This window comes from Microcaecilia unicolor, chromosome 7 (genome assembly GCF_901765095.1).
Source record: "Microcaecilia unicolor chromosome 7, aMicUni1.1, whole genome shotgun sequence".
In the NCBI taxonomy this organism is placed as follows: Eukaryota; Metazoa; Chordata; class Amphibia; order Gymnophiona; family Siphonopidae; genus Microcaecilia; species Microcaecilia unicolor.
Window position 1 is genome coordinate 10403204 of NC_044037.1, and position 25708 is coordinate 10428911.

Genomic DNA, 25708 nt, shown 5'->3' on the forward strand with positions numbered 1-25708 from the left:
TACCCTAGCTGAGATAATATTTAACCATCTCTCTGACCTCACGTGCAACTTTCTTCAAATCAGTCACCTTACTTTCTAATTCTTCCTACTTTCTTACTCATCTATATGTTACAACTGTGCCTTACCCCTCACTACCAATTATAATGTTCTAGTACATATTTTGTTGTCATTGCAAGTAGTATACCATGCCATATTTTGTATTGTTGTTCGAATATTTTTACTGCTTTAATTGCCTACTACTCATGTTTGATCTGTTCTTACTATACACCGCCTTGAGTGAATGCCTTTGAATGCAGGGGGACTGGAGCCGAGGAGGAAGGCAGGTGAGACCGGGGACTGCAGCACTGGTGGCCTGACCCCGGCGCCGGACCCCCCTTGGAAGTCTGGGCCCGGGGAATTTTTGCCCCCCCCCCCCCCCCCCCCCCCCCCCCCCCCCGGTGGCCTTGGCTGCAGTCACCAAAATGCTGATTACCGCTGGCTAAAAATTGGGCTTCTTGAGTAACAATTTACACACTTAGCCCTAGTAAATTTTCAAAAAGGCTAATTTATGAGCATAGGTCTTAACTCCCCGCCCCCTTTTAAAAAGCCACGCTAGCGACTGCCAGTGCGGTAATGCCGACACAGCCCATTCAAAGTGAATGGGCTGTGTTGGCATTACCGTGCGGCTTTCTAAAAAGGGGGAGGGGATTTAAGAGCATAAATGTTTCAATATTGAGCTCAAAATAATCATTTCTGAACCATATGGGGTAACAGAAGAGAAGGTAAAACAGGATACAAACATAAACAGCAAAAAAAAGCACAACTGGGCCTTCAGGATTGAGATACGTGTAGTCCTTTTAATTCTGAAAGAGAGCCGACATGGGCTATGTTTCGGCATACAAACGCCTGCCTCAGGGGTCTAGCACTAAAACATATAAAAATAAACAGTAATCAAGAAAAACAAATGCAACATATATGTTAAAAAACAATGGTAATTATATAAAAAAAACATTTATATAAAATATACACATAATAAAAACATATAAAATACCATTTTCACAAAATGATAAAACAACATAATAGTATCGAGCAATTGAGGACCAAAAGATTTCAAACAGTTATATAATACAAGAGGAAACCACTACCAATGAAGATATGATGTAACAAAGGAATGGTGTGTCAATCTTACCCAAAGGTTCTTATAAATAAAATAATACAACGTTGAAAAGAACCAAACAGTCAAGGTATATCGCCTATCATAAAACAGAGAAGAAAATGGTATTTTATATGTTTTTATTACGTGTATATTTTATATAAATGTTTTTTTTATATAATTGTGCCTTTTTTGCTATTGAACCATATGGGGCTGATACTCCAAATGCAGACTTCTTGACCCCCTTATCTTATTCCTTGTGGAGCTCAACAGAATCAGTTTCTCTTTACTTAGAAAGATATCAGAATTTATGTTTCAAAATATGGGAAGGAGCTTCCTGTTAGGAAAGTCATTGCATGATTATTGTAGAAAAGTTTCCCAGAATCCTGACTCGAGTATACTTTTGTCACATTAAACTGAATGGATATCCAAAACAAATAACACTTTTCACTGAAAACATTTCTAAAATACATCTATATGTAACAGAATTTCAAGATTCACGAGAAGAGATGAAGAAGGATCAGTACTGCATCTGCGCCCTTCATGGACTGGCCTGGAGACTAAATGAGACAGGCACGTTCGGAGGGTAGTGTGGCTGCTGATCAGACGCCTCGCTTAGAATATTTGATAAACTGACACTCTACCACAAATGAGTGTCAAATTCAGCTTATCAAATATACGGAGCGCAACGCCGTGCCCAGATGTCCACGTGCCATCGATGAGTCAGCATCAGTGGTCAGTTCTGAAAAGGAAAGAGAAGGACGTTAGACCTGCAAAACATGTTCCCAGATGTTTCTGACACAAAGAAGAAGAATCATTAGTCACTAATTTACTGTGTTCCCATGTCACAGTGCCTCTGTCCCCTCTCCATCTTCAACTCTGTGGAACAGCAGAAAAAGGGCAATCTGGTGTGCCCGCCTGCAGCCTTAGCCTGCTCCGTTGGGTTCTCATCTCAATCAGAATGTGCCCCAGCTTTCGCTCAGGTGCCAGGAGTGTTTCATTATTTTTCTTATTTTCAAGTTTATATAATACACATCTGAGCAAAATAATGCTTGTTGAGAAAGTGAACAGTGTAAAGAAATAGTAAAAAAAAAGAATAAACATCAAAGGAACACCACAGAAATGCAGAATATTAGCACGCAAAAGAGAAGGTACAGAAGCCACTCTCCTATGTCTAAATTCTAAGGGGTCCTTTTTACAAAGGCACACTGGTGTTTTTAGTGTACAGATCTTGCTCACACCACTAGGCCACTCCTCCACCCTAAAGAATCTTGTTACTCTTTGGGGTTCTACATGGAATGTTGCTACACTTTGAAATTCTGCATGGAATCTTGTTATTCTTTAGAATTCTAGAATCTTTATTTAGATTTTGCTCACACCTTTTTCAGTAGTAGCTCAAGGTGAGTCACATTCAGATACTCTGGATATTTCTCTGTCCCAGGAGGGCTCACAATCTAAGTTTGTACCCAGTGGCGTACCTAGGGTATTTGACACCCGGGGCCGGTCATTTTTTAACACCCCCCTCCAAAATCCTGTACTAGGCATGCCGAGAATACAAAACACTCAGGACCTATAGAGCAATTCTACCATACCATAAGCAGTAATTTCTATGAGTCACACAAGGAAAAGGAAAGCATCTTAAACACAACTGTGAGTCCTAGAACATCAATTCACCTATTGTAAAATGAAACCAGATAGAATAGTACAGATGGTCAATCCTGCACAGTCAGTGCCAACTAAAGCCCTGTCTTTTCACAGACACACCCTAATCCACTATAGAATAAGTAATCATAAACTTTCTATTTAGACAAAAATTAAACGGAACCCCCGATGCCAGACTCTGCATACAATGCAACACCACAGAAACAGAAAATGTCCCCTAGTACTGTGCAAAATATAAAGACAGCAGATGTAAATTTGAAAAAAACTAACAAATACCAATCACCACTTTACAAATTAACAAACAGAAATAAAACAAATACAGAAAATAAAATCATACCATATTATTGGACTAATACATTTAGCTTTCAGAGGCCAAAACCTCCTTCCTCAGGTCAATACAGTATAGTGCTGTTACAGTATCCTATCCTGTCCTGAGGAAGGGGGGGTTTGTTCTCCAAAAGTTAGTCAAATGTATTAAAATTAGTCCAATAAAAAGATTACGTTATTTCCATGTTCTATTTATAAAAACATTTATTAACACAGCTACAATACTACTTTATCCTAAAGCAAAAAAAAAAAAAATATTTTATTTACAGTTTGTTGTCTCTGGTTTCTGCTTTCCTCATCTTCGTTTCACTGTCTCCCTTCCATCCAGTATCTGTCTTCGCTCTCTCCCTACCATCCAGTGTCTACCTTCTCTCTCTCCCTGCCCCTTCCAACCACTATCTGCCCTCTCTCTCCCTTCCATCTAGCGTCTGCCCTCTATCTCTGCCCCTTCCATCCACCATCTGCCCCTGTCTGCCCTCTCTCTCTCCCCCTTCCATCCACTGTCGGCCCTTTCTCTCTGCCCCTTCGATCCACCATTTGCCCTCCCTCTCCTATCCATCCAGGGTCTGCCCTCCCTTTATCTCCCCCTTCCATCCAGGATTTGTCCCCTCTCTCTCTGCCCCCTCTTCTCAGCCCCCAGTTCCAGCCCCATTATCCCACCTGTCCCTAGTTCCATCCCCAGCCCATGTCTCCCACCTGCCCCCTCCTTTTCAGCCCCCAGTTCCAGCCCCACTATCCCACCAGTCCCAAGCTTCAGCCCCAGCCACTTCTCCCTGTCCCCTTCTCAGCCCCCAGTCCCCACAGTTTCATCCCCTGCCCATTTTCAGCCCCCAGTTCCAGTACTAGCCCCCTTATCCCACCTACCCTCCTTTTCAGCCCTCAGTTCCAGTCCCCTTAATCCACCTGCCTTGCATTAGGGCCCCCCCTTTTCAGCTCCAGCCTCATTCTCTCACCTGCCCTCCTTTTCAGCCCCAGACCCATTCTCCCACCTGCCCCTGTCCCAGGCATGGCCCCATTCTCCCTCTTGCCCCCTTCTCAGACCCCAGTTCCAAATCCAGCCCCCTTTTCTCATCTGAGCCCCCCCCCCCCCCGACCCAGTCTCCTTCTCCCATTTGAGCACCCCCGACCCAGTCCCCTTTTCCCATCTGAGCCCATACGCCAACCCAGTCCCCACCTGCCTACCGTCAGCTCCCATGACAGCCCCCTTCTCTCTGCCACCCGACTGGCTGCAGTTTAAAAATCGCTGAATCGGCGGCGCCCCGGGTGTAAGAACGAGGGGGGGGGATGCTCCGCTCCCGCTGCACCTGACTGAAAGGCTGCTGGCACCGCAGCCAGCTCCTTCGACAGCCCCTTGACCTGCTGCAGTTTAAAAATCACTGAATCGGCGGCAGTGAACCCCCTCATCAGGCCTTCTCTCACTATGTCCCACCCTTGCGGAAATAGGAAGTTACACCAGAGGAGGGCAGGACACATTGAGCGAAGGCCCTCCACTTCTTTTACAGGCCGAGGCAGTTCACTGCACACTAGAGCTGTGCTCCCAATTCAGCGATTTTTAAAATGCAGTGGGTCAGGGGGCTGTTGAAGGAGCTGACTACAGTGCCAGCAGCCTTTTGGCCAGGTGCAGCAGAGCACCCCCCCCCCCTCTCATTCTTACACCCAGGGCAGACCACCCCCACCACCACCCTGCCCTTGGTACACACTGTTTGTGCCTGAGGCAATTGGAGGATTAAGAGACTTGCCCAAGATCACAAGGAGCAGCAGTGGGATTTGAACCGGCCACCTCTGGATTGCAAGACTGGTGCTCTAACCACTAGGCAACTCCTCCACTAGCAACATTCCCTCTAGAATCTCAAATATTAGCAACAGAATTACTAGCAACATTCCATGTAGAATCTCAGATAATAACAACATATATTTTGCTCACACCTTTTAGTAGTAGCTCAAGCTGGGTTACATTCAGGTACTCTGGATATTTCTCTGTCCCAGGAGGGCTCACAATCAGTTTGTACCTGCGGCAATGGAGGGTTAAGTGATTTGTCCAAGATCACAAGGAGAAGGAGCAGCAGTGGGATTTGAACTGGCCACCTCTGGATTACAAGACTGGTGCTCTAACCACTAGGCCACTCCTCCACCCCAAAGAATCTTGTTACTCTTTGGGGTTCTACATGGAATGTTGCTACACTTTGAAATTCTACATGGAATCTTGTTATTCTTTAGAATTCTAGAATCTTTATTTATTTAGATTTTGCTCACACCTTTTTTAGTAGTAGCTCAAGGTGAGTTACATTCAGGTACACTGGGTATTTCTCTGTCCCTGGAGGGCTCACAATCTAAGTTTGTACCTGAGGCAATGGAGGGTTAAGTGACTTGCCCAAGATCACAAGGAGCAGCAATGGGATTTGAACTGGCCACCTCTGGATTGCAAAACTACCGGTGCTCTAACCACTAGGCCACTCCTCCACCCCAAAGAGTCTTGTTACTCTTTGGGGTTCTACATGGAATGTTGCTACACTTGGAAATTCTGCATGGAATCTTGTTATTCTTTAGAATTCTAGAATCTTTATTTATTTAGATTTTGCTCACACCTTTTTTAGTAGTAGCTCAAGGTGAGTTACATTCAGGTACACTGAGTATTTCTCTGTCCCTGGAGGGCTCACAATCTAAGTTTGTACCTGAGGCAATGGAGGGTTAAGTGACTTGCCCAAGATCACAAGGAGCAGCAATGGGATTTGAACTGGCCACCTCTGGATTGCAAGACCGGTGCTCTAACCACTAGGCCACCACTCCTCCAATGCTAGAGATGTCCCTAAGAATATAGTATATGAATTTAAACGGTCCAAGTAAATCAGTGGGGGATACCAAGGGCCCTGAATTCTAAGGTGCGTTAGCGTTTTTAATGCGCCTACAATTAGCACACATGCTAACTGTGTAGGCACCTATAGGGATATTATAGGCACGTACACGTTTAATGTGCGTTAAAAACACTAACCCGCCTATAGCGCAGCTTAGTAAACAGGGTTCTAAGCATTCAAAGAAGAAAACCCAGCTGTACTTAATTGCTTTTTTCTTTTTTCAAACTCAGTTCCAAACAGCACAGCAAAGTTCTTGAGAAGCTGAAATATTTATTATCAAAAAATCCAATATATATCCTTGACTTTTACAAACGTATTTCAGTTCTGTAGAAAAGTTTAAAAACACTCCAAAATAGTGATCCTTCATGAATGAAGGATCACTATTTTGGAGTGTTTTTAAACTTTTCTACAGGCATAGGAATATATGGGCATCTCTAGCGTTTAGATAAAAACATAGTAACGTGTACGGTCCATCCAGTCTGCCCAACAAGATAAACTCATATCTGCTACTTTATATGTATACCTGACCTTGATTTGTATCTACCATTTTCAGGGCACAGACCGTAGAAGTCTGCTCAGCACTAGCCCCGCCTCCCAACCATTAGCCCCGCCTCCCAACCACCGGCTCTGCCACCCAATCTCCGCTAAGCTTCTGAGGATCCATTCCTTCCAAACAGGATTCTTTTATGTTTATCCCATGCACGTTTGAATTCCGTTACCATTTTCATCTCCACCACCTCCCTCGGGAGGGCATTCCAAGTATCCACCACTCTCTCCGTGAAAAAATACTTCCTGACATTTTTCCTGAATCTGCCCCCCTTCAACCTCATTTCATGTCCTCTAGTTCTATCGCCTTCCCGTCTCCGGAAAAGGTTTGTTTGCAGATTAATACCTTTCAAATATTTGAACGTCTGTATCATATCACCCCTGTTTCTCCTTTCCTCCAGGGTATACATGTTCAGGTCAGCAAGTCTCTCCTCATACGTCTTGTAACGCAAATCCCATACCATTTTTGTAGCTTGCGAGTGGTTAGTGCAGTGGACTTTGATCCAAGGGAACAGCGTTCAATTCCCACTGCAGCTCCTTGTGACTCTGGGCAAGTCACTTAACCCTCCATTGCTCCTGGTACAAAATAAGTACCTGAATATATGTAAACTGCTTTGAATGTAGTTGCAAAAACCTCAAAAAGGCAGCATGTCAAGTCCCAGTTTCTTTTCCCTATTTGAGGTTCTACATGGAATGTTGCTACTATTGAGATACTGTTGCTATTATTTGAGGTTCTATGTGGAATGTTGCTACTATTTGAGATTCTGTTGCTACTATTTGAGATTCTACATGGAATGTTGCTACTATTTGAGATTTTGTTGCTACTATTTGAGATTCTAGATGGAATGTTACTACTATTGGAGATTCTAGATGGAATGTTGCTACTATTGAGATTCTGTTGCTACTATTTGAGATTCTACATGGAATGTTGCTACTATTTGAGATTTTGTTGCTACTATTTGAGATTCTAGATGGAATGTTACTACTATTGGAGATTCTAGATGGAATGTTGCTACTATTGAGATTCTGTTGCTACTATTTGAGATTCTACATGGAATGTTGCTATTCCACTAGCAACATTCCATGTAGAAGCCTGCCTTTGCAGATCAGCAATGCGGCTGCGCAGGCTTCTGTTTCTGTGAGTCCGACGTCCTGCACGTATGTGCAGGACGTCAGACTCACAGAAACAGAAGCCTGCGCGGCTGCATTGGTGATCTGCAAGGTCAGGCTTCTAGATGGAACATTACTAGTGGAGGAGTAGCCTAGTGGTTAGTGCAGTGGACTCTGCTTCTGGGGAACTGGGTTCAATTCCCACTGCAACTCCTTATGACTCTGGGCAAGTCACTTAACCCTCCATTGCCCCTCATACAAAATATATGTAAACCACTTTGAATGTAGATGCAAAAACCTCAGAAAGGCAGTTTATCAAGTCCCATTTCCCTTTCCCTTTTCTTTGCACTGCTTCAATTCTTTTTACATCCTTAGCAAGATACAGCCTCCAAAGCTGAACACCAACGACTTGTACAGGGGCATCAACACTGCACACGCTAAAAAAACTAGCACGCCTTTGTAAAAGGGCCACTAAATGCAGTGTTAGAATTCTTCAGACTGTGTGGAAATAGAAGGCACCTCCTCACTTTTAGCAGCCTGGAAAGAGGATATTTGAGAGGGAAGAAAAGAAACCCATGCATTTGACAGTAAGGGCGATGCCTGATTACTGCCGGGTTAACGCCACGCTAGAAAAAAATAAAACATTTTCAGAGCACTGGAAATGGCACATGCTCGACCTGAAACTACTGCTTTGTAAAAGGACCCCCCCCCCCCCAAAAAAAAGCATTCCAGGAATTATGTACCAAAAAATAGACACCAAAGAAATACAATGTATTAAATAGAATAGTATTTGCAGTATTCTGGCAATATATGAAGGTGCTTTCACACTTGGCTCCCAGTCAGCCCTGGCTCCCCAGTCCAGCATCTTCCTGGTGATCATGTGGTGTTCAGCAGCACTGTAACAGAAACTAGCAACCATATATTTACCTGTCAGTGTTTAAGGTTGGTTGCCAAATGACCACCAGGCTTCAGCTATGCTAGCCTTTAGTTTACAGTGATGCAAGTTCCCCTATACTGTGCAAAAGATGAAGACAGTAGAAGAAGTCGATGCTATTTGTAAACAAATGATTACACCTGTTTTGATAAGAGTAGCCATATTGGGTCAGACCAGTGGTCCATCTAGCCCAGTATAGCATCCTGTTTTCTAAACAGTGGCCAAGACAGGTCACAAGTACCTGGCAGAAACCCAAATTGTGGCAACACTGCAGAACCCCAAAGAGTGACAAGATTCCACGTAGAACCCCAAAGAATATCAAGATTCTGGAATCCTAAAGAGTGACAAGATTCCATGCAGAATCTGAGAGTAGCAAGATTCCATACTTTAAATCCCAGGGCAAGTAGTTGCTTCCCATGTCTGTCTCAATAAAACAGACTATGGACTTTTCCTCCAGGAATTTGTCCAAACCTTTTTTAAACCCAGATACGCTAACCGCTGTTACCACCTCCTCCAGCAAAGAGTTCCAGAGCTTAACTATTTGTTGAGTGAAAAAATATTTCCTCCTATTTGTTTTAAATGTATTTCCATGTAACTTCCTTGTGTGTCCCCTAGTCTTTCTAGTTTTGGAACGAGTAAAAAATCGATTTACTTCTACTCATTTTACACCACTCAGGATTCTGTAGACCTCAATCATATCTCCCCTCATTCGTCTCTTTTCCAAGCTGAAGAGCCCTAACCTCTTTAGCCTTTCCTCATACAGGAGTAGTTCATTCCCTTTATCATTTTGGTCGCTCTTCATTGAACCTTTTCTAATTCTGCTGTATCTTTTTTGAGATACGGCGACCAGAACTGAGGAGGAAGAGTGTTTAGTTTTAACCAATGATATTCCGGTAGATCATTTTTTGGAGCAGATTTGATTTAATAACGGAGGAGGAAACTCAAAGTTTGGTTAAGGGGTATTCAAAGGCTAATTGTATCTTAGGTCCGTGTCCTGCTCGTTTGAAGAATGCTATGAATGATGAGTCTGCATCTGTTCTTACAGTCTGGTTAAACTATTGCCTAGAAGCAGGTTAGTTTCCATCACATTTGGGGAGAGATTATAGTAACATAGTAACATAGTAGATGACGGCAGAAAAAGACCTGCACGGTCCATCCAGTCTGCCCAACAAGATAAACTCATATGTGCTACTTTTTGTGTATACCTTACCTTGATTTCTATCTGTCTTTTTCAGGGCACAGACCGTAGAAGTCTGCCCAGCACTATCCCCACCTCCTAACCACCAGCCCCGCCTCCCAACCTCCAGCCCCGCCTACCACCACCGGCTCTGTCACAGACCGTATAAGTCTGCCCAGCACTATCACCATTCCAAAAAATGTTGCTGATGACTTACGGACTTGAATATGTATGTTGAGGACTGCAACTTGTTAAATTTATCACAGTCTGGTTTTTCTTTTAAATAGAAATCAAACCAAATAAAACATGGAAAAGAAAATAAGATGATACCGATCTGAGGAAGAAGGGCAACCTTTGAAAGCTAATCAAGAAATGTATTAAGTTATGTCCAATAAAAAAGGTATCATCTTATTTTCTTTTCCATGTTTTATTTGATTTGATTTCTATAGATTCTACATGGAATGTTGCTATTCCACTAGCAACATTCCATGTAGAAGTCGGCCCTTGTAGATCAGCAATGTGGCCGCGCAGGCTTCTGCTTCTGTGAGTCTGACGTCCTGCACGTACGTGCAGGACGTCAGACTCACAGAAACAGAAGCCTGCGCAGCCTTCTACATGGAATGTTGCTAGTGGAATAGGAACATTCCATGTAGAATCTCCAATAGTAGCAACATTCCATGTAGAATCTCAGTGCGGCTCACATGGGGCAATGGAGGGTTAAGTGACTTGCCCATTGTCCCACTAGCAACATTCCATGTAGAAGTCGGCCCTTGTAGATCACCAATGTGGCCGCGCAGGCTTCTGCTTCTGTGAGTCTGACGTCCTGCACGTACGTGCAGGACGTCAGACTCACAGAAACAGAAGCCTGCGCAGCCTTCTACATGGAATGTTGCTAGTGGAATAGCAACATTCCATGTAGAATCTCCAATAGTGGCAATATTCCATGTAGAATGTCCAATAGTAGCAACAGAATCTCAATAGTAGCAACATTCCATGTAGAAGTCGGCCCTTGCAGATCACCAATGTGGCAGCGCAGGCTTCTGCTTCTGTGAGTACGTGCAGGACGTCAGACTCACAGAAACAGAAGCCTGCGCAGCCTTCTACATGGAATGTTGCTAGTGGAATAGCAACATTCCATGTAGAATGTCCAATAGTAGCAACATTCCATGTAGAATCTCCAATGGTATCTATTTTACTGTCATAGTAATGCTTGAATGTTTTCACTTATATACACTGTCAGCTGCACATTTGCTTCTTTCCGATCTGAGGAAGAAGGGCAACCTTCCAAAGCTAATCAAGAAATGTATTAAGTTATGTCCAATAAAAAAGGTATCATCTTATTTTCTTTTCCATGTTTTATTTGGTTTGATTTCTATTGATAACCTTAAGAGTGGACTAACACGGCTACCAAACCTCTCTTTTTTTTAAATAGAAATTTCAATTATACAATCCAAAGATAACTTTGTCAAGAAAAATGCCATAAAAAAGGAAGGAAACAAACAAATAAAGGGAATTGCCCAATAAATGTTTGCACAGGCTTTATAGGTCCACAAAAGGGGAGGGGGAGGGGCAAGCGTGAACAATACACCATGACCTGAGAGAAGGCAATCAAGAAAAAGAAAAGAAAGAAATAAAGAACTCAGCACCTAAAATAAAACTTAAAAGTCCAAATATCATCTCACTTAGGAGTTCTTGCATCTAAAAAAGTGACGAGGCTGCGAAGTTCGAAGAAACGAAAAGTAGCATTAGTCAGCTGAAGAACACATTTACAAGAGAACCTTAACTGAAATCTTGCCCCCAAAGCCAGGGACTCCTGTCTCGTAGAAAGAAGCTTCTTCCTTCTCTCCTGTGTCCGTCTGGCAACATCAGGAAATATACAAATTCTCTCTCCCATAAAAGTACCCGAGGTAGCTTGTTGTAACATACGTAGTAACACAGTAACATAGTAGATGATGGCAGAGAAAGACCTGTACAGTCCATCCAGTCTGCCCAACAAGATAAACTCATATGTGCTGCTTTATGTGTATACCTGACTTTGATTTGTATCTGCCATTTTCAGGGCACAGACCGTAGAAGTCTGCCCAGCACTAGCCCCGCCTCCCAACCACTAGCCCCGCCTCCCACCACCGGCTCTGCCACCCAATCTCCGCTAAGCTTCTGTGGATCCATTGCTTCTGAACATTGCTTGTTGTAAATACAGCAAAGCTTCCTTATCCTGAAGAAAAACGAAAGCTACCAGGAGGGTGGCTCGAGAAGTCACCTCTTCCTGGGGGAACTTTCCAACAAAGCTGAAACATTCGAGCTGTCAGAGGAATCACAGTCTGGTTTTAGGAAGAATTATAACTTTTTCCAACAAGCAGAAGCAACAGCAGGCAAAACAAGAAGAAACAGGTGTAGGGCCCACCGCCTTCAGGTGCCTGCTGTCAGCTCTGTGGGTCCTCTGCCTTCTCTGATATCTACTTCCTGTTCTTGGACAGAGGACCGGCAGGGCAGGCAGCGCACACCTGAAGACTACAGCCTTGTTCTGGCTTCTTGTTTTGCCACCATCGCCACTGCTGGTTGGAAAAAGAAGCAGCAGCGGTGGCAGCAGGAGGGAGGCAGGGAAGGTTATATTTGAGGCTGGGAAGGCTTAGCCTTCCTCAGTGTGTTTTTTGTAGTGAACAAGGTGCAGGTACTCAAATGTCAGGTCACCCTTCAGGAGTGGGGTGATCACTGAGGCACCCACCCTAGAATAGCCAGGCCCCCTGCAACCAGTCACAGAATCTATGACAAGGCAGAATTGGTGTGTAGAGCCTGAGCTCTTTCATTAAAACTTGGGGATCATGGGTCAATTTTAGCAGACAACGGAAAAGGTGCCGGTACTCAGTACCCCCAAGTACCCCCTCAAAAAAAGCCCTGGCCTTCCTAAGCCTGTTCTACCGGATGCCTTTGCTGAGACCCCCCGCACTTAGCTCACCAAATGCACCTCCCTCCTCCTGAGGATAAGGCACTTTCTACTGTTCCAGAACCTCCACACACAGCTCTACCAATGCACCTGAGTCTTGTTATTCCAATGCTGAGACCTCATTCCTACCCAGCTCTGTTAATGCACCTCACCCCTACCTTGAGCTTCCCCCTCTGCTGTGACTTTAACATCTAGTACTGAGCTTAGTACATAGAGCCCAGTGTCAAATATAAGTCTTGCAGGACTCTGGAAAGTGCTGTGGATTTCTTGTTCTTTGGTTCCATGAATCAGCTGGCAAAACAGCAATTTTCCCAAGAGGTTTAAAAAAATTAAAAAACAATCTTAAAGTATTGGGGTCTGAGAATGATCCTTTCCTCTGCTAAAGAACAATTTCCATATAAGGCAACATGTGCCGTTTAGCCAGAACTGACAATTTGGTGGGGTTTGGAGTTAATGTGGGGGAGGGGGCACAAGGCAGAAGAGATGCTGGCATCACCTCAGTTCTCCTGTTACTGGTGTAGTTCACGTGGCAGCCACTAGGGCCCACCCATACCACTATACCCCTGTTAATGAACGGTCAGCTTTAAGGTTTAACAGTCTTGTGCACTGGTTCGTGTGACAGCAGCAGACTTGTTAAAACTACGTCAATTGTCAAACCAAATAATTTAAGAAGCCCTTTATATTATTTATTTATTCCAAAGGAAGTATTCGTGATTTTGAAAATCCTTCCTCCAATGACTGCTGTGAAGACCTTCCTCAGAGCACATAAAGAATGAATACAGCATAAACGTTAAATGTGTATATTTTTGATACTGTTTCACAGTAGTTCTATTATTAGGTTTCAATTTACTGTTTTCAAGTTTACCTCATTTATTGTATTTATGTTTATGCTTGATTATTTTACTATTGTTACGCTGTTAACAAATTGCAAGTTTTATGCTAAACTTTGCCCGCTGTACTTCGCCTTGGCTGAATCTCTTCATAAAGGTGATTAATAAATGCCAATAAATAAATAAAAGTAAATAGCTGAAGAACAGATCTTCATTAAAGCCCTATGCAGGTGTTACAATGATACATGTAATTCATGAATACAGCACGGATTGCTGAAGAGCAGATATTCCTCAGAGTCCCATGCAGGCATCACATTGATATAAGTAAAGCATGAATACAGCACGGACTGCTGAAGAGCAGCTATTCCTCAGAGTCCCATGCAAGCATCACACTGATGTAAGTAAAGCATGAATACAGCACAGACAACTGAAGAGCAGATCATCAGAACTCTGTGCAGGCATCACACTGAAACCACGTGAAGGATGAACACAGCACAAAGAACTGAAGAGCTGATCTTCATCGGAGCCCCACGCAGGAATCACATTGATATGCATAGAGCATGAATACAGCATGGACAGGTGAAAGGCAGATCTCCATCAGAGCCCTATGCAGACTTCAGACTGAAACAGGTAAAATATTAACAATCTTCAAACTGATTTATTGGTGTTTAAAAGCCAGGGTGTACACAGGTCTCCCAAAGCACTATTTTGGGAATACACAATGTCTTTCACAGAATAATGGAGAAGTGGCCTAGTGGTTAGGGTGGTGGACTTTGGTCCTGGGGAACTGGGTTCAATTCCCACTGCAGGCACAGGCAGCTCACAGAAGCAGAAGCCTGCGCGGCCACATTGGTGATCTGCAAGGGCCGACTTCTACATGGAATGTTGCTAGTGGAATAGCAACATTCCATGTAGAATCTCAAACAGTAGCAACAGTGGAGGAGTGGCCTAGTGGTTAGGGTGGTGGACTTTGGTCCTGAGGAACTGAGGAACTGAGTTTGATTCCCACTTCAGGCACAGCTCCTTGTGACTCTGGGCAAGTCACTTAACCCTCCATTGCCCCATGTAAGCCGCATTGAGCCTGCCATGAGTGGGAAAGCGCAGGGTACAAATGTAACAAAAATAAAATAGATACTATTGGAGATTCTACATGGAATGTTGCTATTCCACTAGCAACATTCCATGTAGAAGGCTGCGCAGGCTTCTGTTTCTGTGAGTCTGACGTCCTGCACGTACGTGCAGGACGTCAGACTCGCAGAAGCCTGCGCGGCCACATTGGTGATCTGCAAGGGCCGACTTCTACATGGAATGTTGCTAGTGGAATAGCAACATTCCATGTAGAATCTCAAATAGTAGCAACAGTGGAGGAGTGGCCTAGTGGTTAGGGTGGTGGACTTTGGTCCTGAGGAACTGAGTTTGATTCCCACTTCAGGCACAGGCAGCTCCTTGTGACTCTGGGCAAGTCACTTAACCCTCCATTGCCCCAGGTACAAACAAGTACCTGTATATAATATGTAAGCTGCATTGAACCTGCTATGAGTGGGAAAGCATAGGGTACAAATGTAATAAAAATAATACTACATCCCTCAACAACCCCCCCTCCACACACACCCAGGCCATTTATAGTGCTTCAGAAATCAGATCCTTTTTAACTGTAGAAATGAGGTCAGTAAGCTGATAATGGAGCAAAGCTCTGAAATGCTCAGTGATCTGATAAGAAAAGAAAAGGTCACAACACCCTATAGGAAAAGGAGGCCTGCGGATTCCTTCATGATCACTGATGTACATTAAACACCTACACTGACCCTCAAATCTCTTGTTTTTATGTTTTTAATACACCTGGGGGAATCTGGTGCAAACATTTTGAAAATCCTGATTTCTTTATTTGTAATTGTTTGTCTAGAATTCCCCTCATCATAAGGATGTGGCTCCTCCATGCCCTAGGCTTTCCCCCTTTTCTCCTTCAGGCTCAACCCCCCACCCTAGCAGTCTCACTCCCCCAACTAGCTTGAACCCCCATCCCCTCCCCCGTGACCCCTGACAGGATCAATCCCCAGCATTCTCTGCCCCCTTTCCAGGGTGGACACCCTTCAGCTTTCTTCCAGGCCCCCAACAGGACACCTCTTCCCCACCCCCCTTTTCCCAGTTCCTTGTTCATCCATCTCTTTCTTAAGCCATGCCCCAGTCTCACACACACACACACACACACACGCATGTACACACGCACACACACACGCACGCACACACACACACACACACACACACACAGATCTCCATAGCTTTCTCACATTTCCTTCCTGCACACACATGCCTATGCTTCTCTTTCTGAAACCACTACCCCCCCCCCCCCGACCCACACAAACAGCTTGCATACATCCATAGCTTTCTTTTGAGCCCCTCCCTGACCCTGTCTCATAGCTCTTTCTCATGCTCATACTTCTGTTTATATATTTTGTTATATACCAACTAAGGATCAATGCGGATTACAAGTTAAATTAAAAACACGGCCATCACTAGGAAAAAAAATATACAGTTATACAGAGACCAATTAGTATTATGTCAATACCATAAGCACAAAATTACATTAAACAAATGGAAAACAGATAAGCCTTTAACAATTTACAAAAGCGTAGGTAAGATTCCACCAATCTCAACTCCAAAGGAAAGGAGTTCCAACGTTGACCTGAACAATAGATAAAACCGGAGCTATGAAAGGACCTTATACCTCACGTATTTTACAGAAGGAAACTGCAGCAGACAATGGTCCTTCGATCTAAGGGGACGAACCGCTGTTCTTACAGTAAATAGCTCCACCAGGAGCAAATCTGGAGCAAAACCGTAGAATAATTTGTGGATAAGTATAACAAGCTTAAATTTACATTGTGCTTCTACAGGGAGCCAATGGAGAGATCGCAATAAAGGAGTGACATGATTGAACCTATGTCTTCCACAGATCAATCATCCTCTACCCCCCCCCCCACCAAGTTTACACCCATAGCTCTCTTTTAAACCCTTTGCCCTCATACACACCCATAGCTCTCTCTCGACCACCCATACATACAACCCCCCCCCCCCCATAGCTGTCACTCAATCACCACCCCCATGGCTCTCCCTCAATGATCACCCCTATAGCTACACTCTCCCATACATCACCCCAAATCTCTGTCTCTCCTCCACATTTGCAAGTGCATTACCAGCTCTCCCCCCCCCCCCCCCCCACCAGCTCTATTCTCTCCTGCTGATTCTCAGCACAGTGTTGATTCAGTTCTCAGTTTACCCTGTTGCATGTAGAGACTTGTCCTCATTTCCCCATTTGTAGTCCCTAAGAAAAGCAAGACTACAAGCCCCAGCATGCACTGGGGTAAACATAGGACTAGATCAACCCTGTCCTGCGAATCTGAAGCCAGTTGGCAGCCATAGTGGAGTAGCCTAGTAGTTAGTACAGTGGACCTTGATGCTGGGGAACTGGGTTCCTATTCCCACTGCAGCTCCTTTTAACTCTGGGCAAGTCACTTAACCCTTCATTGCCCAGGCACAAATAAGTACCTGTATAAACTATGTAAACTGCTTTGAATATAGTTGCCAAAAACACAGAAAGGCAGTATATCAAGCCCCTTTCCCTTCCCTTATGTATTTCCCCTCTGTATACTGATACTCTGCTCTCTTCTCTCCTGCTGCATCCCCCTACCCCCATCACACACAGATACTAAAGTTCTCTCCCCTTCTACAGCTCTCTTCCCTCCCCCATGTGGATATACGCCAGAGCTACCCAACTCCAGGAAGGAGATTTTAAGCCAATCCTTGATTTCTGACAACCTTATCTTGATGCATTATGGGACCTGAAATGCTCATTTCAATTGGTGGAATCAGAAACTACAAATCCCACACTGCTTTGCAGTGCAAGTTTAAAAATACTCTTCCTCTTGAGTAACTTGGCAACTCAAACATCCCCACAGCAAACCCAGCCTGGCACTGAACACCAAATGCAGAGGGGGGAGGGAAATGGGCCTTGATATACTGCCTTTCTGTGTTTTTGGCAACTACATTCAAGGCAGTTTACATATTATATTCAGGTACTATTTGTACCTGGGGCAATGGAGGGTTAAGTGAATTGTCCAGAGTCACAGGGAGCTGCAGTGGGAATTGAACCCAGTAGGGAGCTGCAGTGGGAATTGAACCCAGTTCCCCCAGGATCAAAGTCAGCTGCACTAACCACTAAGCAACATTCCATGTAGAATCTCAAATAGGGAAAGGGAACTGGGACTTGATATACCACCTTTCTGAGGTTTTTGCAACTACATTCAAAGCGGTTTACTTATATTCAGGTACTTATTTTGTACCAGGGGCAATGGAGGGTTAAGTGACTTGCCCAGAGTCACAAGGAGCTGCAGTAAGAATTGAATCCAGTTCACCAGGATCAAAGTCCACTGCACTAACCACTAGGCTACTCCTCCACTCAGAGGGTCACTCTCCACCAACGCACAGCTGCTCTCCTCGTTGGTGGAGACTAGAGTCACATAAAGAGAGCGCAGTATACCAATCTCCTCTTCAGACTTTCTGTCACTTACAGAGAATTGGAGGCCTTGTGCTCCACAAATGTTTTGGCATCATTTGGCTCTTCCCTCCAGTTACCTACTTGCCATTGGCATAGCTAAGACTTAATGGGGTCTGGGTGGAAAATTTGAGATGGGCCCCCTTTAATATCATTCGTCCTAGGGCAATGGAGACTGGGGGGTGGGGGGAGGCAGATTTCGCAAAGCTGACATATTACAAATAGAAAAAAAAAACCTTTTTTCCTACTGTTATCTGAACATTGCTTTGGTCCTATTCCTACTGTCTCTCTTCTGCTCTTCTCAACTCTCTCCTTTTGACATTTCTTCTCTATGTTCATCATTCATCTTTCCTGTGTGTCCCTATCCATCTGCCAGTGTCTCCCCTCTGTTTCCCTGTCCCTATTCTGCACGTCTCCTATGTGTCCCTATCTTACTCAGTTTAGCATAACTCTCAATGTCCCCATTCCTCCTCTAATGTCCAGTATTACCCTCTGTGACCCTGTCCCTATGCTTCATCCACTGGCAGCATTTCTTCTGTGTCCCTGTCCCTCCACATGTCCTGATTCTCTCCTCTCTCTTCCCTTCTTCCTGCACCCCCACTCCCTACCCTGCCTGATCTGTTGGTCCAATGTCTCATTCTCTCTTCCCTCTGCTCCCCATCCCCAGCCAGTCCTGCATCTGCCCCCTCCCATCTGGTCCAAGTCTCTCTCTTTTTCCTTTGCTCCCCCTCCTCTCCCAATATTTTATTTTATTTGTTACATTTGTACCCCGCGCTTTCCCACTCATGGGGCTTACATGGGGCAATGGAGGGTTAAGTGACTTGCCCAGAGTCACAAGGAGCTGCCTGGGCCTGAAGTGGGAATTGAACTCAGTTCCCCAGGACCAAAGTCCACCACCCTAACCACTAGGCCACTCCTCCACTGTTGCTACTATTTGAGATTCTACATGGAATGTTGCTATTCCACTAGCAACATTCCATGTAGAAGTCGGCCCTTGCAGATCACCAATGTGGCCGCGCAGGCTTCTGCTTCTGTGAGTCTGACGTCCTGCACATACGTGCAGGACGTCAGACTCACAGAAACAGAAGCCTGCGCAGCCTTCTACATGGAATGTTGCTGGTGGAATAACAACATTCCATGTAGAATCTCCAATAGTAGCAACATTCCATGTAGAATCTCCAATAGTATCTATTTTATTTTTGTTACATTTGTACCCTGCGCTTTCCCACTCATGGCGGGCTCAATGCAGCTTACATGGGGCAATGGAGGGTTAAGTGACTTGCCCAGAGTCACAAGGAGCTGCCTGTGCCTGAAGTGGGAATCCAACTCAGTTCCTCAGGACCAAAGTCCACCACCTTAACCACTAGGCCACTCCTCCACTGTTGCTACTATTTAGTATCTCTCCCCCTCTCTTCCCCCTCTGCTTTACTCTATGTCTCTCTCTCTCTCTCTTCCTGTCCAGCATCTCTCCCCCTTCCCCACTTGGTCTGGTATCTCTCAATGCCCCGCCCCCCTCCGTACCTGAGTTTGGCATCTGTCTAGCTCCCATCCCCTCACTGGTTCTTCAAATGCTGCAGCACATCACTGGCAGAGGCCATGTTGAAAGCTGCCTCTTTCTGGCCGGCAGAGCTTTTCCTCTGCACATCCCACCCACAGGAAGTTGCATCATTGAGGCTGGATGCGCAGAGGAAAGGCTCTGTCTGCCAGAGAGAGGCAGCTTTCAGCGCAGTCTCTGCAAGTGGCACGCTGCAGCACCAGCAGGAAACAGTTACTCGCAGTGCGTTTTTTTTCTAGCAAAAAAGGTGCCGGTACTCAAATGCCAGGCTACCCTTCAGGGGTGGGGTGATCACTGAGGGACCCACCCCACAATAGCCAGGCCCCCTGCAACCAGTCACAGAGTCTATGACAAGGCAGAATTGGTGTGTAGAGCCTGAGCTCTTTCATTAAAACATAGGGTCCATGGGTCAATTTTAGCAGACAATGGAAAAGGTGCTGGTACCCCCAAGTACCCCCTCAAAAAAAGCCCTTCTAAAGAGTGACAAGATTCCATGCAGAATCTCAAACAACAGCAACATTCCAAGTAGAACCCCAAAGAATAGCAAGATTCTGGAATCCTAAAGAGTAGCAAGTTTCCATTCACAATCTCAAAGAGTAGCAACATTCCATGTAGAACCCCAAAGAATAGCAAGATTCTGGAATCCTAAAGAGTGACAAGATTCCATGCAGAATCTCAGAGTAGCAACATTCCATGTAGAACCTCAAAGAATAGCAAGATTCTGGAATCCTAAGGAGCAGCGTGTTTTATTCTAGCGAAAAAGGTGCCGGTACTCAAAAGCCAGGCCACCCTTCAGGTGTGGGGTGATCACTGAGGGACCCACCCCATAATAGCCAGGCCCCCTGCAACTGGTCACAGAATCTATGACAAGGCAGAATTGGTGTGTAGAGCCTGAGCTTTTTCATTAAAACTTGGGGTCCATGGGTCAATTTTTGCAGACAATGGAAAAGGTGCCGGTACTCAGTACCCCCCAAGTACCCCCTCAAAAAAAGCCCTGGTTACTCAACAATTGCATTCATTTGTCTGGTTTCTGCTGGATGCTTGGACACATTACTGGAGTCATACGTGAGTGAAAGAAGGGTAATTTAGGGTACAGCAAATGATGTGGCCTCCTGAAATCTGGCACTGCAAAGATCAGATCTCAAACGACTTTCTAAAATTAGAGCAGGGACAGAAGCGACAGGCCTATTCTGTGAAGAGAAGTAGGTTTATAACCGGGTACATAAGAATAGCCATACTGGGTCCGGTCAGTGGTCCATTTATTTATTAGGATTTATTTACTGCCTTTTGAAGGAATTCACTCAAGGCGGTGTACAGTAAGAATAGATCAAACATGAGCAGGAGGCAATTAGAGCAGTAAAAATATTCAAACAACAATACAAAAGTACGGCATGGTATACTACTTGCAATGACAACACAATATGTACTAGAACATTATAATTGGTAGTGAAGAGTAAGGCAAAGTTGTAACATACAGATGGGTAAGAAAGTAGGAAGAATTAGAAAGTAAGGTGATTGATTTGAAGAAAGTTGCACGTGAGGTCAGAGAGATGGTTAAATATTACCTCATCTAGGGTAGGAGTGGATAAACATGTCCCGCTGCAGTATGTGCAGCCCGAGTCAATCGTGTGTGTGAGTGAGACTAACAAGTTAGTTACTAGCCCTGTATCCTGCTTCCAACAGTGGCCAATCCAGGTCACCAGTACCTGACCGAATCCCAATTAGTAGCAACATTCCTGGACACCCAAAGAGCAAGGAATTCCTTACTACTGACCCCAGGGTTAAGTAGTGACTTTCTCCATGTCTACCTTAATAGAAGATTATGGACTGTTCCTCCAGAAACTTGTCCAAACTTTTTTCTTTTAATCCAGATACGCCAACTGCTGTTACCACATCCTGCAGTGAGTTCCAGAGCTTAACTCTTCGCTGAGTGAAAAATATTTCCTCCTATTTGTTTTAAAAGTATTTCCATGTAACTTCCTTGAGTGTCCCCTAGTCTTTGTACTTTTTGAAAGAGCAAAAAATCGATTCAGTTCTACCCGTTCTACACCACTCAGGATCTTACAGACCTCACTCATATCTCCCCCCTCAGCCATCTCTTTTCTAAGCTGAAGAGCCCTAACCTCTTTAGCCTTTCCTTATACGGGAGAAGTTACATCCCCTTTATCATTTTGGCCGCTCTTCTTTGAACCATTTCTAATTCCGCTATATCTTTTTTGAGACACACATACGTAGTTAGACACGAGCATGGTATAAATGCTTGTGCTTAGATAAGAACAAGCACTGCCATACTGGGAAAAGACCAGTGGTCCATCAAGCCCAGCATCCTGTCTCCGACAGCGGCCAATCCAGGCTTCAAGAACACGGCAACCCCCCCCCCCCCCCAAAAAAAAAAAAAAAAAAGAAAAAATGAATAATGTTCAATGGACATTTCCCTCAGGAATCTGTCCAAACCCCGTTTAAATTCCGTAAGGCCAGCTGCTGTCACTACATTCTCCAGCAACGAGTTCCAGAGTCCAACTACACGCTGAGTAAAGAAAAACTTTCTCCTATTTGTTTTAAATCTACCATATTCTAGCTTCATCTTATGCCCCCTGGTTCTATTGTTGTTTGAAAGTCGGAGATACACAAGTAAATTATAGTATTCCAACCCACTTAGATTTCTCGATAGTGCAGGCTGTAAGTCTGATAAGTAAATAAGAAATGTTATGCATGTAACTGGGAGACCTGCCTAGGGTCCACCCAGACTCCACCCATTTGTATATTTAACTGTCAAATATGTGCTATGCAAGCTATGCGTTTATTTACAGAATAAATACTTAGGTGGATTTATGCACACATAAGCACATATATGATGGCAATCGAAACATATACACATGTAATTGTTATGTTAATGTTCTCTCACTTTATTAAATTATTCTTTATGTGCTTCACTAATTTTCCAACTTTTCCTAGCATAACCCCTGCCCCCTTCAGTTCTGGTTTCTGCTGGGCCCGTGGGACACATTACTGGAATCATAAGATGCCAAGTAGGTCTCCCCGAAAGAAGGGTATAGGATAGAGCAACATGCTGGAGCCTTCTGAAACCTGGCACTGCAAAGATTAGAACTCAAATTCTCAAAACAGAACAGAAACAGCCGACACATAACCCCCCCCCCCCCCCCCCGGATCATTTCTGAAGCCCTGTACAGTGGTGTGCTGAGGGAGAAGGATTGAGAAACGGGGTGGGTTAATCAGGTCAGCTATATCTTCTCCGCCAAGGCAGGTGGCCTTCATTTCCAAAAACCACTGGTGAAGACCTGATAAGAACCGATCCCCAGTCAGCTGAATTCTTCAGTACTTAGAAGCAGGGGTGGAGAGGTGTCAGTAACCCAGCAAAGTTCTAAAGTTCTCTATTAAGATTTACCAGGGCTTTATTTTGAGGGGGTACTTGGGGGTACTGAGTACCGGCACCTTTTCCACTGTTTGCTAAACTTGACCCATGGTTCTCGTATTTTAATGAAAGAGCTCAGGTTCTACACACCAATTCTGCCTTGTCACAGATTCTGTGACTGGTTGCAGGGGTCCTGGCCATTGTAGGGTGGGTCCCTCAATGATCACCCCACCCCTGAAGGGTGGCCTGGCATTTGAGTACCGGCACCATTTTTGCTAGACAAAATGCACTGAGATTTACTGACCTGCAACGCCCTGACCAAAGCCAAAAGTTACCTGCTGCCCGGAGGCCCAAGCACTGATCCAGGTACTCTTTCTGTCCGAGATGCTGCAGGTCTTACAAGATCACAGCTGGGGGGGCTCAGGCCCCGGCCAAGAGGCAGGGAACAGCAGCAGGGCAAAAGAATGTCCACCAGAGGAAGACTGCCTGTTATGAAGGCATCTGCAGTCATTGAAGAGGAAGCTGACAATGAGGAAGATAAGAATGTGGTCCACTGGCAGGAAATATCTGGATCTGAAGTGACAACATGTCAGAATTGTGAAACCAGCTGTTTGTGTCTCCAGCGACAACTCAGTCAATTTTTTAATAATACTTTTAAACAAATGTAGGGGTTTAACGGTGAATACAGCATAACTTCAATAGAATGTACAGTAAAAGGGATCATTTTTATTGCAAATTTCCTAACTTGTGCGGCAGATATGAGCAATTTCAAAGAGAAACAATGCACGTACTTTCCCTCACACACACCAATCCTTTCTTTTGCATGCATTTAAGTGCTTTTTTTTTTTTGTTACATTTGTACCCTGCACTTTCCCACTCATGGCAGGCTCAATGCGGCTTACGTGGGGCAATGGAGGGTTAAGTGACTTGCCCAGAGTCACAAGGAGCTGCCTGTGGCTGAAGTGGGAATCAAACTCAGTTCCCCAGGAACTAAGTCCACCACCCTAACCACTAGGCCACTCCTCCACTGCTGCTACTATTTGAGATTCTACATGGAATGTTGCTATTCCACTAGCAACATTCCATGTAGAAGTCGGCCCTTGCAGATCACCAATGTGGCTGCGCAGGCTTCTGCTTCTGTGAGTCTGACGTCCTGCATGTACGACGTCAGACTCACAGAAACAGAAGCCTGCGCAGCCTTCTACATGGAATGTTGCTAGTGGAATAGCAACATTCCATGTAGAATCTCCAATAGTATCTATTTTATTTTTGTTACATTTGTACCCTGTGCTTTCCCACTCAAGGCAGGCTCAATGCAGCTTACATGGGGCAATGGAGGGTTAAGTGACTTGCCCAGAGTCACAAGGAGCTGCCTGTGCCGGGAATTGAACTCAGTTCCTCAGGACCAAAGTCCACCACACTAACCACTAGGCAACATTCCGTGTAGAAGTCGGCCCTTGCACATCACCAATGTGGCCGCGCAGGCTTCTGCTTCTGTGAGTCTGATGTCCTGCACGTACGTGCAGGACGACTCACAGAAACAGAAGCCTGCGCAGCTCTCTACATGGAATGTTGCTAGTGGAATAGCAACATTCCATGTAGAATCTCCAATAGTATCTATTTTATTTTTGTTACATTTGTACCCTGCGCTTTCCCACTCATGGCAGGCTCAATGCGGCTTACATGGGGCAATGGAGGGTTAAGTGACTTGCCCAGAGTCACAAGGAGCTGCCTGTGCCTGAAATGGTGGGAATCAAACTCAGTTCCCCAGGACCAAAGTCCACCACCCTAACCACTAGGCCACTCCTCCACTACAAGATATTCACATAATACCAATTCTGCACCTGGCTTTATGTGCATAAGTTTAGTGCATTGGCCAGGGCAAATCTAGAAAAGGCCCTTTGTGTGCATTAAACAATATTTCACTGCACAAGGAATAGCCTAATGGTTAGAACAGTGGGCTGCGAATCAACTCCCACTGCAGCTCCTTGTGATCTTGGGCAAGTCACTTCGGGGTCCTTACACTAAGCTGTGTTTGACACTAGCACACACCTAACACAACAAAAAAAGCCTAACGCAAGATGCTCTAAAGCGTTGCGTATTCGTTTTTGCATATGTGCGCACCAGGGGCGTAGCTAGACACCTCATTTTGGGCAGGCCTGAGTCCAAAGTGGATGGGCACAACAGCCTCACCCTCTTGCCCAGCATCTCTCCCACCTAACTCCACTCCCCTGACCTCCCTTCCTGTACCTTTAAATCCTTTAGGTCTTCACCAGCAGTGAACGTCAACTCATTCCCTTTGCTTGAGCCACCTCCGGGCCTTCCCTCTGATGCAACTTCCTGGTCCCCCCCATCTCCTGGAGGGAGATGTGCCAGGAGTCTCCAGCTGGCAGGGCTTGGAGATCCTTGCCCGCTGCTGGGTGGGCCTCAGTCCAAAGCCGTGGCTATGCCACTGATGTGCACTAGCCACGCGGTAAAATATTTAAAAAACATTTTTTTTGGTGCATTCTTATCACATCTACATTAATGCACACTTGCAGTTAATGCACAGGTAAAGCAGGAGACCTTATTGTCTACAAAATAGGTGTTGATAAGTACTCACATGGTAAGTTTTTAAATGGCCACATATTAAAGTAGTAACATAGTAGATGACGGCAGAAAAAGACCTGCACGGTCCATCCAGTCTGCCCAAGAAGATAAATTCATATGTGCTA

General features: G+C 44.8%; 1 long non-coding RNA gene across 1 annotated transcript; it reads right to left on the reverse strand.

The window, feature by feature from the left end:
- Positions 1 to 1258: 1258 nt before the first annotated feature.
- LOC115474565 lies at positions 1259 to 23468 on the reverse strand. The gene is made up of 2 exons (XR_003942873.1): positions 23330 to 23468; positions 1259 to 1874 (listed from the first exon to the last, which is right to left on the reverse strand). It is a non-coding gene; the product is annotated as an uncharacterized LOC115474565 (long non-coding RNA).
- Between the last annotated feature and the right edge of the window lie 2240 nt (positions 23469 to 25708).